Genomic DNA, 11,990 nt, shown 5'->3' with positions numbered 1-11,990 from the left:
TGGCTTTAAAAGCTAATCACACTCTGCATATAGGAGAGGCACAAGATGGAGGACGACTTGCTGATATTCATGCTAAAGGCAGAGTATATTCATGCCAGCTTTGGGAAATGCAGTCCTGCCTGGTCAAATAATCCACACAATGCCTGTTTCCCACATAAATCAGCCTCTGTGACCTAAAGAAAAACATAATGGAAAGCAGTGAGTGAATACCCTAGGACAACATGGTCCTCAACAACAAGGTACTTCATCATCTGATGAAAGGTACACGCTCACCTGAGCCCTATAAAAAGGAAACAAAACACTGTGATGGCTCTGCTAATCCAATCTGACCAACTAGTGTGTCTATTAAAGCACTTACAGGTTTCTGCTCACCTTGGTCCCTATTGTTGATATGGATCACTCAAATTACTATTCACCTGTCCATCTTTCTAGACTCAATCCTACACCTAGCCTCTAGAGCTTGTCTCAACCCTGTACCCCTAACTGAAACCAGAGGCTCCAGCTTTGCACTGTGTATGCCTATTACTCTTCTTTAATCACCAGTAGTGAATTCCTTTGCATAAATGTCAACACTTAGCTGTCTCCAGTAAAGCCACTGTGGACTCTGTTGCAGGCTCTTCAAACTTTCTATAGCCATCCTATAACCCACACACACACACACACACACACACACACACACACACACACACACAACCTTTCTGTAGTCATTCTGCAACCTATACAAACATGCTTATCTATTGTATGCTCTAAGAATTAATATTAGTAATTAAAACCAGTAAAATGTAACTTTTATTCTCCTGATGTAATTGTCTAGGAGGTTTATTGCCTCAATTTGTGAACCTAGGTCTGATCCTGGAAGCTTCTAGCATCTACAATCTAATCTAGGCCTAAAATCTTTTCAGCTTCTGAGACTTACTACTGAGCAAGCTCACCCCTTTCTGGCTCTTTCTGAACTCTGGTTGGCTAGTCAATTTAGCTGTTCTGGCTCAAACTCCTCTCCAGACTGACTGATTCAATCTGGCTTCTTTCAGCTTCTGACTGAATTGCTCCTCTTGGCCTCTTAGTAACTCTGGCAATCTGTTCTAATCTTCTGGCTCCTACTCATTTTCTGGCTCATTCTGTCTTCACCTGTGTCTAGTTCGTTCTCTCTCTCTGCAACCTGTCTCTGTACAACTGTCCCAGTAAAAAACTGCCTCCTTTCGTTCTTCTCTCTGCATTGCCCCTTAAGTAGCTTCCCTTCCCTCTCTCTTCTCCTGAAAGTTAGCATATTCTATTCTGTCAAATCTTCCTCTGATCCATTTTAAGGGTCTGTGATTCACCAAAAAACGATACCCCAGACTCAAATAGTATGCAAAAGCAAAGAGCATTTATTCTTCAGAAATTGCCAGGATGCAAGGATCTTTATCCACCAAATGGAGATATTGAGTGAATTTTTAAAGCCTGTTAGGGGAATTCCAGGGAGGAGTGTGTGACCCTTTCTTTACCTTTCTCTACCTTGATTGGTTGGTTCTATTTCCAGGGGTATGGGTGCCCCCAGGATTGGCTAGGGCTCTGAGGAGTTTTAAGGAGTTCCAGAACCATTGCTGATTAACTATTCTTGGCTCAGGCTAGGTGGTGGTACAGCTGCTGGCAGTTCCTGATCGGCTGCCTGTGAGGGGTGATTTTTCCTAGAATTGACTTGTTTTGAACTTTTTCAGTTCTGGAAAACAGAAACTCAGGCTGGTCTTCCTAACTGCCAGTCTGTAGCCAGTCGTGGAGTCAGCCTGGATCTCTCTGACTCAGTCCTTGCATCATCACTGTGTCTGCCACTCAATTAGACATCACTTTCAAACATGGCAGCTTCCTTCTACAAACTAATTTTAACTTTACAGTTTGGTATTAAAGGTATGTAGCAAGGGCTTGTCTGTAGTCTAGCCAGAGGAATTAAAGGTGTGTGTTAAGGGCTGGGCTGCAACTAGAAGAAGGGTTTTTCAGTAAATAATATAATCTAAGAACTCACAGTGTGACCAAATATCCTGTAACAGTAAAAAAACTGTTTGCCACCTACAAAGAGGAATTGAGGCTATATAGTAAACTGCAGCATGCATATGCATGTATGTATATATGTATGTATGTATGTATGTATGTATGTATACACACACACATACACACACACCATGAATTTATTATTACTCAAATTCAGGCATGGTAGAAAGACATGGATGTGTCTATGTCTCTGTTTCTGGTGTAGCACTCATGACAGTTTCTATATTAAAGCAAGGTCTGTATAATAATTTTTCAAGAAGAAAATGATTCTTGATGAAATGTAAAAAATAATGAAGAGGATCAAGATGGTGATTTTGTATGTAAAAGCAAAGGAATATTGCTCACATAAATGGTTTTATGGGTCAATGAGGTGGCTCAGCAGGTAAAAGTGTTTGCTGTACAAGCCTGGCATCCTGACTTCAAGTCCCAAAATCCACACACAAGTAGAAGAAAGAAGACTCTACAAAGATGTCCTGGCTCCACATGATTTTATGGCACATCCACCCACTCACCCATAAACACACACACACACACACACACACACACACACACACACACACACACAACACACACACACATTTTTAAATGGGTGTACAAACACATACCTCATATCATGTCATTCTATTTTGAAATATCTATACACAGTCATGTAAATAAGAAAATATGTTTAAAATCTTAGAGGACTGACCAGACACCACCCGGATCTGAAGGGACCCAATCAAACAGCTCCCTGTACCCAAATCCCGTGGGAGGGAGAGCTAGACCTTCAGAGGGGCAGACACACCTGGGAAGTCAGAGGACACTACTCTCTGCTCACATTTCTGACACTAGAGGAAAACACCAAATGCCTAGCGCCATCTGTGCCCCCTGTGCACAGGGTCCCAAGCAAAGGCGGGGCAGGTGCTTCTGGTTGCTGGCCACACTGAGAGCTGGAACCCGGATCTGAGAAGGGACTCCAGGCTTGAGACCAGAGGTAAGACCAAATTTCTTTTCTTTTTTTCTTTTTTTTTTTTAATTTGCCAAGCTATGACTGTTTATTAACAAAACCAGATTATAAAAAAATACCAATGGAGGGTTGGGGATTTAGCTCAGTGGTAGAGCACTTGCCTAGGAAGCGCAAGGCCCTGGTTGGGTCCCAAAAAAAAAAAAAAAAAAAAAAAAAATACCAATGGGCAATACCTTAGTTCATCCGTCTAATAAGCCTGCGTTTTATCTGGTCTTCCCTGTTGTACAGCGTCTCCACCTTCTACAAAGTGAGTTGTCTTTTTCTTCATTCCACCTCGGGAAGACAGTTTGAAGGGCCATAGGAAGTTATTTGCTTCCCTTAAAGCATTTTCCAACTGTATAGATCTCATGAATTAGATCCTCCATGCAGATGATGCCAATTTGCAAGAGATCGAGCAATCAAAGCGTTATCTGTCAAGCGTCGCTTTTTATTGATTTTGCCATAGCCTCGTTTGTAGATGATTTTCGTTTACATTGACTTCAGGTTGGGGTACCCCCATGCAATGTAGGGCTCCACGATCCTCAGCATATTCACTGAAGCCTTGTTGAGCTTACAAAGGTGCCATTGAAGATCTGCCGGAGACGGAGCAGCTGCAGCACTTTCGCACCTTTGGGCTCACCCCATTGATACCTCGGATTCTGATGGAGAAGGCCAATTTTGGTTCTGGGGCCATAGGGGTTGCCTTTTTTCCTGCCATCCTTGCCATGCGAATCAGTCCGCACATCTGTCTGTACTCCTTGTGATAGTGCTTTGCCTTCTCATAGATGAGCTTCTCCTTGCCTTTCGTGAGTGTCTTCAGGGCAAACTTCCTTCCTCAGGCGCTTTGACTTCAACTCTCGAAATTCCTTTTTCTTAAGGGTTTCTGGCACAGGAACCTTTTTTTTTTCTTAAGGGTTTCTTGAATGAGGGCAACCTTCTTTTTCTTCTCTGGTACAGCCTCCATGGTTCCAGCCGGAAAAAGAGAGGACGGAATTGCCCCCAAAGAACTATTTCTAAATGGGTCCACTTCCCCTGTGTTTTAATATCCTTTCTTTTCCACTACTTCAGGTAGATGGTGAGCTAGAGGGGAGGTTGAACCCTAATTAAAGTAGGTTGTCAAAAATCTATGCTTACAGCAATATAGAATAAAGCATTTAACTGGGGCTTGCTTATAGTTTCAGAGGACTAGTCCATGATCATCACGGTGGAGAGCAAGGCACAGCATGTGAACAGTCGTTGAAAGCTCACATCTGATCTGAAAGTTGCCTGCAGAGCCAGAGGCTGGGCCTGGTGTGGAAACCTCAAAGCCCATCCCTAGTGACACACCTCCACTGAGGCTACACCTAGTCCAGCAAGGCCATGCCTCAACTGGGAAGCAAACAGGCAAATAAAACTACCATACCATATCATTTCACACACTGACCTCACACCAAGAGGTGTGGCCCAGATTTACAGAGGATCTTGTGACCTCAAATTAGCTGGATTTAGAGTGGGTATTGTACCACAAATATAATCCAAAAAAGAAAAATCCAACACAGGTGTGCTCAGCTGCTTGGATTTTATTAATTCCAGATATAGTCATGTTGACAACTAAGAGGCTATCACAACCTCTTTCCAAACATTAATGTTATTGTCATTATATCAACAAATCAAGGGGAAATGTGAAACTATTAACTGAGACCAAATAAAGCATCTCATACAATTCAGCAACCATTACTAATAAAAGTGCAAACTAAGTCAGGCATAGTAATCTAGCACCAGGGCGGCAGAGGCAAGCAGATCTATGAGTTCAAGGCCAGCTTGGTCTACAGAGAGAGTTTTGAGACAACCAAAGCTACATAGAGAAATCCTGTCTCGAAGGAGGAGGAAGAAGAAGAAAGAAAACAAAAGTTCAAAATAAAAGCTAAGTAACTCACATGAGGCAAAAATCACTTATGAAACATTGCCCAAAAAGCAGAATGATTAACCTGCTGTTAGTGACATTAGTAAAAAAAAAAAAGGGCTGAAGGTATAGGTCAGTCAGCATGAGGCTCTGGATTCAATCCCTAACAACACACACACACACACACACACACACACACACACACACACACACAAGTACATGCAAGCACACACACACACTTAGAAAAGTCTAAAGGAGCTGGACATATACATTTTAAAAATGCTTTTTTGTTTGTTGTTTGTTTTTAATGAGCTGAGATGCAGTTCAATGGTATAGCACTATCCTAAATGGGGCCCTGGGTTTTATCCACATCACTGAGGTTCATTAACAAGTTAGTTAATGAATCAATGTCCAGGCCAGATATGGTTGCACATGTCTTTAATCAAAGCTCCCAGGAGGCAGAGCTAGATTTCTATAAGTTTGAGACAGGTCTGATTCATGTAGTAAACTGTAGACCAGCCAGGACTGTATAATGAGAACATGTCTCAAAAAGAATCAATTAAAAAAGAGATGTCCACTAGAACTTAACATTGTTATGTAAATTCTATATGATATTTTCAGAGTAAATATTGAGAAGAAATGATAATTATTTCCTTGCCAATGATATTATTTATTAAAATTATTTTTATATTATGAGTATTTACCTACACGTATGCACGTGCACCGTGTGTGTGCAGTGCCACAGAGGTTAAGAGAGGATATCAGAACTCCCAACTCAGGTCTTCTACAAGAACAGCAAGTGCTTTTAGCAGCTGAACCATCTCTTTAGCTCAATGATTCTTTTCTTTTTTTCTATTCTTCTTCTTTCCTTTCTCTTTTCGTTTTTGAGACAGGGTCTTTAATACATAGCCCTGGGTAACCTACTTATGTAAACCAAGCTGGCCTAGAACTTGTGATGATCTTCCTGAATTTGCCTTCTTAGTGCTAGGATTACCTAGCAGGCTCTAAGTTGGGATTCCTAATTTAGATACATAATTAACTGGATTACAAGATAACATTAGAAAAGCATTTTTCCTCTATAATAGCAATGGGAATATATAAATGACTTTCAAAATCTATTTATGAAATAGCAATACATATGTTGAAGTATTATAACATTTATTATAAATAATAAAATAGCAATAAACTTGCAGTGCTGGAGAGAAGATTCAGCAGTTAAGAGCACTTGCTCTTAAGATGGCTGTTAAAAGCACACTCGCTGCTCTTCTAGAAGACCTAAAATCAGTTCCTAGCTCACAATTGCCTGCCAATCCAGCTGGCCTCTGAGGGCACACATGACATACACTTACACAGACAAATATACAGACATTTTTTTTTTTTTTTTTGGAGCTGGGGACCAACCCAGGCCTTGCGCCATAGGGCGCGCTCTACCCTTTTGAGCTAAATCCCCAACCCCAATATACAGACATTTTAAAAATCCATTTTTAAACCTAAAAAAGAATAAACTTGTTAAAGAAGCTAGACCTATGCAATTAAAGAAGTCTGTTCTTTTACAACAAAAACAGGCTTGGGGCTGGAGAGATGGGTCAGAATTAGGAACACTGGCTGCTCTTCCACAGGGAGCACCATACAGCAGCTTCCAACTGCCTGTAACTAGTCCCTAGGGATCTAGTCTTCTGGACTCTTAAGGCCTCAAAGATGCACATGGTCCACAGACATACATTCAGGCAGAAGATTCATACACATAAAAATAAATAAACAAAACTGTTTAAATGGCCTTGGGATGTAGTTTAGTGGTACTAGTTTATTATAAGTACACAAGGCCTTGTGATTAATTAATGAGTTAATTAACCAATTAATCAGTTAATAACACACGAATTAATTCACTAACTTTAAAAGATAAAATATGGGTTGAGGAGATGACTCAGCACTTATTGACAACCCTGAGAACCTGAATTCAATCCCCAGAGCCCACATGGTAGAAGGAGAGAATTGACTTCCTAAAACTACACACACACACACACACACACACAAGTAAACAAAATGTAACTGAAAAGAGGCCAGAAATGGCAACCATAGTGGTGTACATTTGCACATCTGTAATCCCTGTACTACAGAACAGCCTGGGGTACATGGAAAGGCCCTTTCTATTAACTTTTCTATTAAATTTAAAACAAAATCTTAAAACACCAAAATTGACAAATGTAAAATAGCAGTCCAATAGACATAGCATAAGTTGATTTGTAAAAAACCATCAAGTCTTAGCAAGGCAAATGTCTGGAATCCTACCTGCAGGGGAGGCTGAGACACAGGAGGACCACTTGAACCAATAGACCAGCAAAATTCCATGCCAATGATAATATGATGATAATAATAGTCAACTTTCCCAAAAGTGAATTAAAGAGTCAATCAGGGTAGATGAGGGATGATGAAAGTCTAAGGACCCAAATTCAACCTGAAAACCCATGTAAAGGCAGAAAGAAAGAACCAACTCAACAAAGTTGTGCTCTGACCTCCACACCTGCCCTTTGACAGGAACTCCCCTCTCTACAGAAATAAGACAAATTTTAAAAAGAATCAGTCAATAAAACTGACCATAAAACTCAATAATAAGATGATATATATAAAATATTGCTAGAGATTTTGTTTTTATTTTTTTGTTTCCTGAGACAAGGTCTTGCTGTTTAGCCTTAAACAGCAAGCAATCCCCCTGCCCCAGCCTCCCGAGAGCTGGGATTGTAGGCTAGAAAGATTAAAGGAGGAAGTATTTTTTTTAAAAAATAAAGGTTGCACATTAATGAATTTATAAGTTAGCAAAAAATAAAATAGTAGAGCTATGAGTCAAAATGTAGAGAAATAGAAAATAGAAGCTTGGCAGATGTAGTGGCACTGAGAACCAGTCTCAAGAAGAAGGAAAAAAGGTAGGGAAGGAGGGACAGAAGAAAACAAAAGCATGTCAAAGAGGAGCAAGAAAACCAAAGCCAAAAATTTGTTATTTGGACCAAGTCATAAAATTAGCATGCTTCTGAAGAGACTGATAAAGGAAAATCCCAACACCATCAACAAGACAGGGTGTTGGAAGTAATCCCAACACCCCAGAGGTCCTTATTCCTGATGTGCACAGACTCCCGTTCCCTTTCATTTACCACCAGTGTCACCCAAAATGGGCAGTTTCTCATCTCCCGCCCGACTCCAAACGCAACAAAGACATCATTTGAAAATCAGCTGAGCGGGGTTGGGGGATTTAGTCTCAGTGGTAGAGCGCTTGCCTAGCAAGCGCAGGCCCTGGGTTCCGTCCCCAGCTCCGGAAAAAAAAAAAAAAAGAAAATCAGCTGAGCGACTGTCACACCAGATAACCTCTAGCACTAGCTTTAGAGATGCGCGCCAAGAGACTTAAACCCCCCCGGGGCGGGGGGAGGTGGCTTTTCTGCTTCCTGTCCTTGACCGGCTATTGCACTTTCTAGAGCCTTTGATTTTGCACACAATCGTAAGGGTTGAGTGGTTGCAGTCTACTCACACTGAACAAGGTGCAGTGAAGGATCTGCAGAGACTTTGGCTGTGGGTAATGTTGTCAGGAGACCAGCATGGCGGTGCCAAGACAGTTCTCTGTGAGGGTCGCCATCTAGACACCCATTCCGTACAACTTGCTGGTCACAGAAGGCGGGGCGAGTGGGGGCGGTGGGGTAGAGGCATCCCTCCTGGAGGCAAGCTGCCAGAAGAACACTGCACTCTGTGGGTCTGTGCATGTGCAGAGTTTAGCGAAGCAAAACGAATCCCCTTAACCACGGCACCGAGGTGTATCAAAACCTAAAAGGGAGGCAAATGGAGCAAGTGCAGGTAGGAGTCAAGGTGGTACAATCCTCTCCTTGAAGCTACCACTGGGATGAGGGGGTAAAGTCAGGTTAAAACAGTATTGGTTCATGCGGACGATACCACTGAAGACGGAGACAGGGGTCCAGATGATAAAATACCCTCTAATTGGGCCCAGAACTGCTAGGGAAAAAAAAAAGACTAGAATCTCCTGCAGTCTCCACAACCACCATAAAAGAGAAAAGCCAAAAGTGATAAAATGCTAACAGCCTCTGATATAAATAACTTGCATTTCCCAGCACACTGCTGATTAGAAAAAAAAATATTATAAGCATACTTTGATGAAAATAAGCAACAAACCACACTTCTTTATTCCCCCTTTCTTCCTTCCTTCCTTTCCTTCTTTGTTCCTTTCTTTCTTTCTCTCTCTCTTTCGTCCTTTCTTTCTTCCTTCCTTCCTTCCTTCGTTTTTTTCTTTCTTAAACTTCTTCTTTTGGTTTTAAAGACATTTACCTGATCCTGCCTTGATCTTGTGATCCTCCTGTCTTCCTCGATGCTCCCTAGTGCTGGGATTGGAGATACCGGCCATCATGCTGTGAAAATCTTTTGATTAGATATTCACAGGCCTCTTTTAGCAGATGTCTGGGTTTTGAGTTTAAACCCTATCTCAGGGTTCTTATGCTCTGTTATCAGAAGCATCAGACAAAGACGCGGTTCACAGGAACGAGGTCTTTTAGTCTTATGATCCAGTTCAAGGGAGAAAGCACGTCAAAGGAAATGTCTCAAAAGCTGTCTGAAATGAGAGAAAAAGAAATAAAGATTTTTTTACAGTTTTTCCCAAGTGGAAAGGACCTAGTTCTTGGAACCATTGAATATACAGGTAAAGTTCATCTGAGCCTGCACTCACTTCTTACTGTAAGACATGTCTCATTATAATGTTAAACCCTACCTTGGGTGTGATTTTTATTATTATAAGGTGAATTTACTACAATACTGGTAATTATTCTACACATGGGTGTGACTTACCCAGGAAAATGTCCTTAATTTCTTCGTTGCCATTTTCTTTTCCTATATAAAACAGGCTGGACCTAAATACAGAAGCCAATAATCCTAACTACTCAGGAAACAGATGGATTAGAAAATTATAATTTTCAGATCAGCCTAGGATACAGAGTAAATTCAAGAAGAGCCTGAACAACTTACTAGGACCCAATCTCAAAAATAACAAGGGGGGGGTGGTTCAGCAGTTAAGAACATTGGCTTCTCTTCCAAAGGACCTAAAAGACCCAGCTCCCACATGGCAGGTCACATCCATCTATAATTATATACCTTCATCCAGTCTCTGTAGGCACTGCATACATGCAGACAAAACACCCAAACAAATAAAAATAAAGAAAAAACAATTTTAAGCTCTGCAGTGGTGGTACATGCCTTTAATCCTAGCACATGGGAGTTCAAGGCCAGTCTGGTCTACAGAGTGAGTTCCAGGACAGCCAGGGCTACACAGAGAAAATCCTGTCTTAGAAAGAAAAAGGAGAAAAAGATTCTTTTTATAACCTTATTATGTGTATGAGTTTTTTGGCTACATGTATGTCTGTGCACCATGTGTGTGCCTGGTGCCCACAGAAGCCAGAAGAAAGCATCAGATCTTGTGGAACTGGAGTTACAGATGGTTGTGAGCTGCCATGTGGGTGTTTCATGTGTCTATAGACAAATAATGTGTGTGTTTGGGGTTGCATGTACTACTACAGTGTGCATGTGGAGGTCAGAGAATGACTTTATGGCATTGATTCTCTCCTACCTTCATGTGGCTTCCAGGACTTGAACTCAGGTCATTCAGTTTTGAACTTGATGAGCTATTTCACTGGCCCTTAAATTTGTCTTTATGTGTGGATATATGTACATATTGTTACCCATGCTTATGTTTACATATTGTTTACATGGCACTAAACTGACTTATAAGTAAATGGTCATATACATTTTAAAAAATTAAGTTAGCCCACAAATTTTTAATTCACAGCATAAGCAAAGTTTGAAGACAGAACATATGCATAAACTCTTAGTTGAGATGTTAATTGGTTAGCTATTGCTTCAAACAATCCCAGGAGTGGTCTAAAATAGTCCCTATTGCCTATGAAACAAACTGGCTCCCAGGACATGAAGGGTCTTGTCCAGGGTTTATAGCCTCACTCTCATGGACAATAGCCTTCATTTGCAAGATGATCTTGTAAGCTCTGTGAGTCCTAGAACCCAAAAATAAGGAAATCACTTAACTCCAACTTTCAGTTTTATTTAATTAATATGATTTATAAAAGATTTTATGTTTCATCAAGATAACTGCTTAGTTTCTACTAAGTGTGTCAGGCATCTAATTAAAAAACAGGGGTCTTAGGCTGGAAAGATGGCTCAGTGGTTAAGAGCACCGACTGCTCTTCCAGAGGTCCTGAGTTCAATTCCCAGCAACCACATGGTGGCTCACAACCATCTATAATGGGATCTGATGCCCTCTTCAGGTATGTATGAAGAGAGCAACAGTGTGCTCACATACATAAAATAAATAAAATCTTAAAAAAAAAAACCCACGGGTCTTGTGAAAGTCAAGATTTATTTAAAGTTCTGTCTCTATCAAGCTTTAAAAGGTGTTTTACAGCAATTAAATCTGTTTATATAATTTTAAAATTGTGCGAGAGTGTGTGTGTGTGTGTGTGCGTGTGTGTGTGTTGTGTGTGTGTGTGTGTGTGTGTGTGTGTGTGTGTGTGTGTGTGTGCGCGTGTGTGCGCTCGCGCAAAAGGGAGGGTGCCTGCAGGGGCCAGAGGTGTTGAATTTCCATAGATCTGTAGTAATAGGTGGTTACTATCCGGTCATGGTAGTGCTTACTATTGTAGTCCCAGCACCCCATGTCTGAATAATGCAGTGATCCAAGGACTGATAACAATGGTTTTTCATGCAAGGCAATCATGTTGTCTCTCTACCACTTCTTCCTGAACATGGAGGACAATTATGCATCTGATCCATCCCTGTGGAATTATTTCAGTTCCTTTAATCTAAAAATTGTATAACAGGACCCTATGTGCTTAACTTAAAAATATAGTGCCTCTGTTGGCAAATCTATTAATAAACTTAGTGAGCAAAAACATGGCTCAACTAGGAGAAATGAAGCAGGCAACCATCAAACAAGTTCATGATGTGCTTAACTGGAAGAAAGCCCAGCAGACCCAAATCCAGAAGGACACTGACTTTCAGAGGAAGAACAGCATCAAAGCCTTGGAGGTCAGTAGCTAGGAAAGG

The 11,990-nt window shown here is 41.0% G+C and overlaps 1 pseudogene; it reads right to left on the bottom strand.

The window, feature by feature from the left end:
• Window positions 1-3,205: 3,205 nt before the first annotated feature.
• Window positions 3,206-3,728, bottom strand: LOC116888944 (annotated as a pseudogene).
• Window positions 3,729-11,990: the final 8,262 nt, after the last annotated feature.

The sequence above is a fragment of the Rattus rattus genome, chromosome X (genome assembly GCF_011064425.1).
Source record: "Rattus rattus isolate New Zealand chromosome X, Rrattus_CSIRO_v1, whole genome shotgun sequence".
NCBI classification, from domain to species: domain Eukaryota; kingdom Metazoa; phylum Chordata; class Mammalia; order Rodentia; family Muridae; genus Rattus; species Rattus rattus.
Note: the sequence above shows the minus strand (reverse complement) of the source record. Positions and strands in the feature narration are given on the sequence as shown.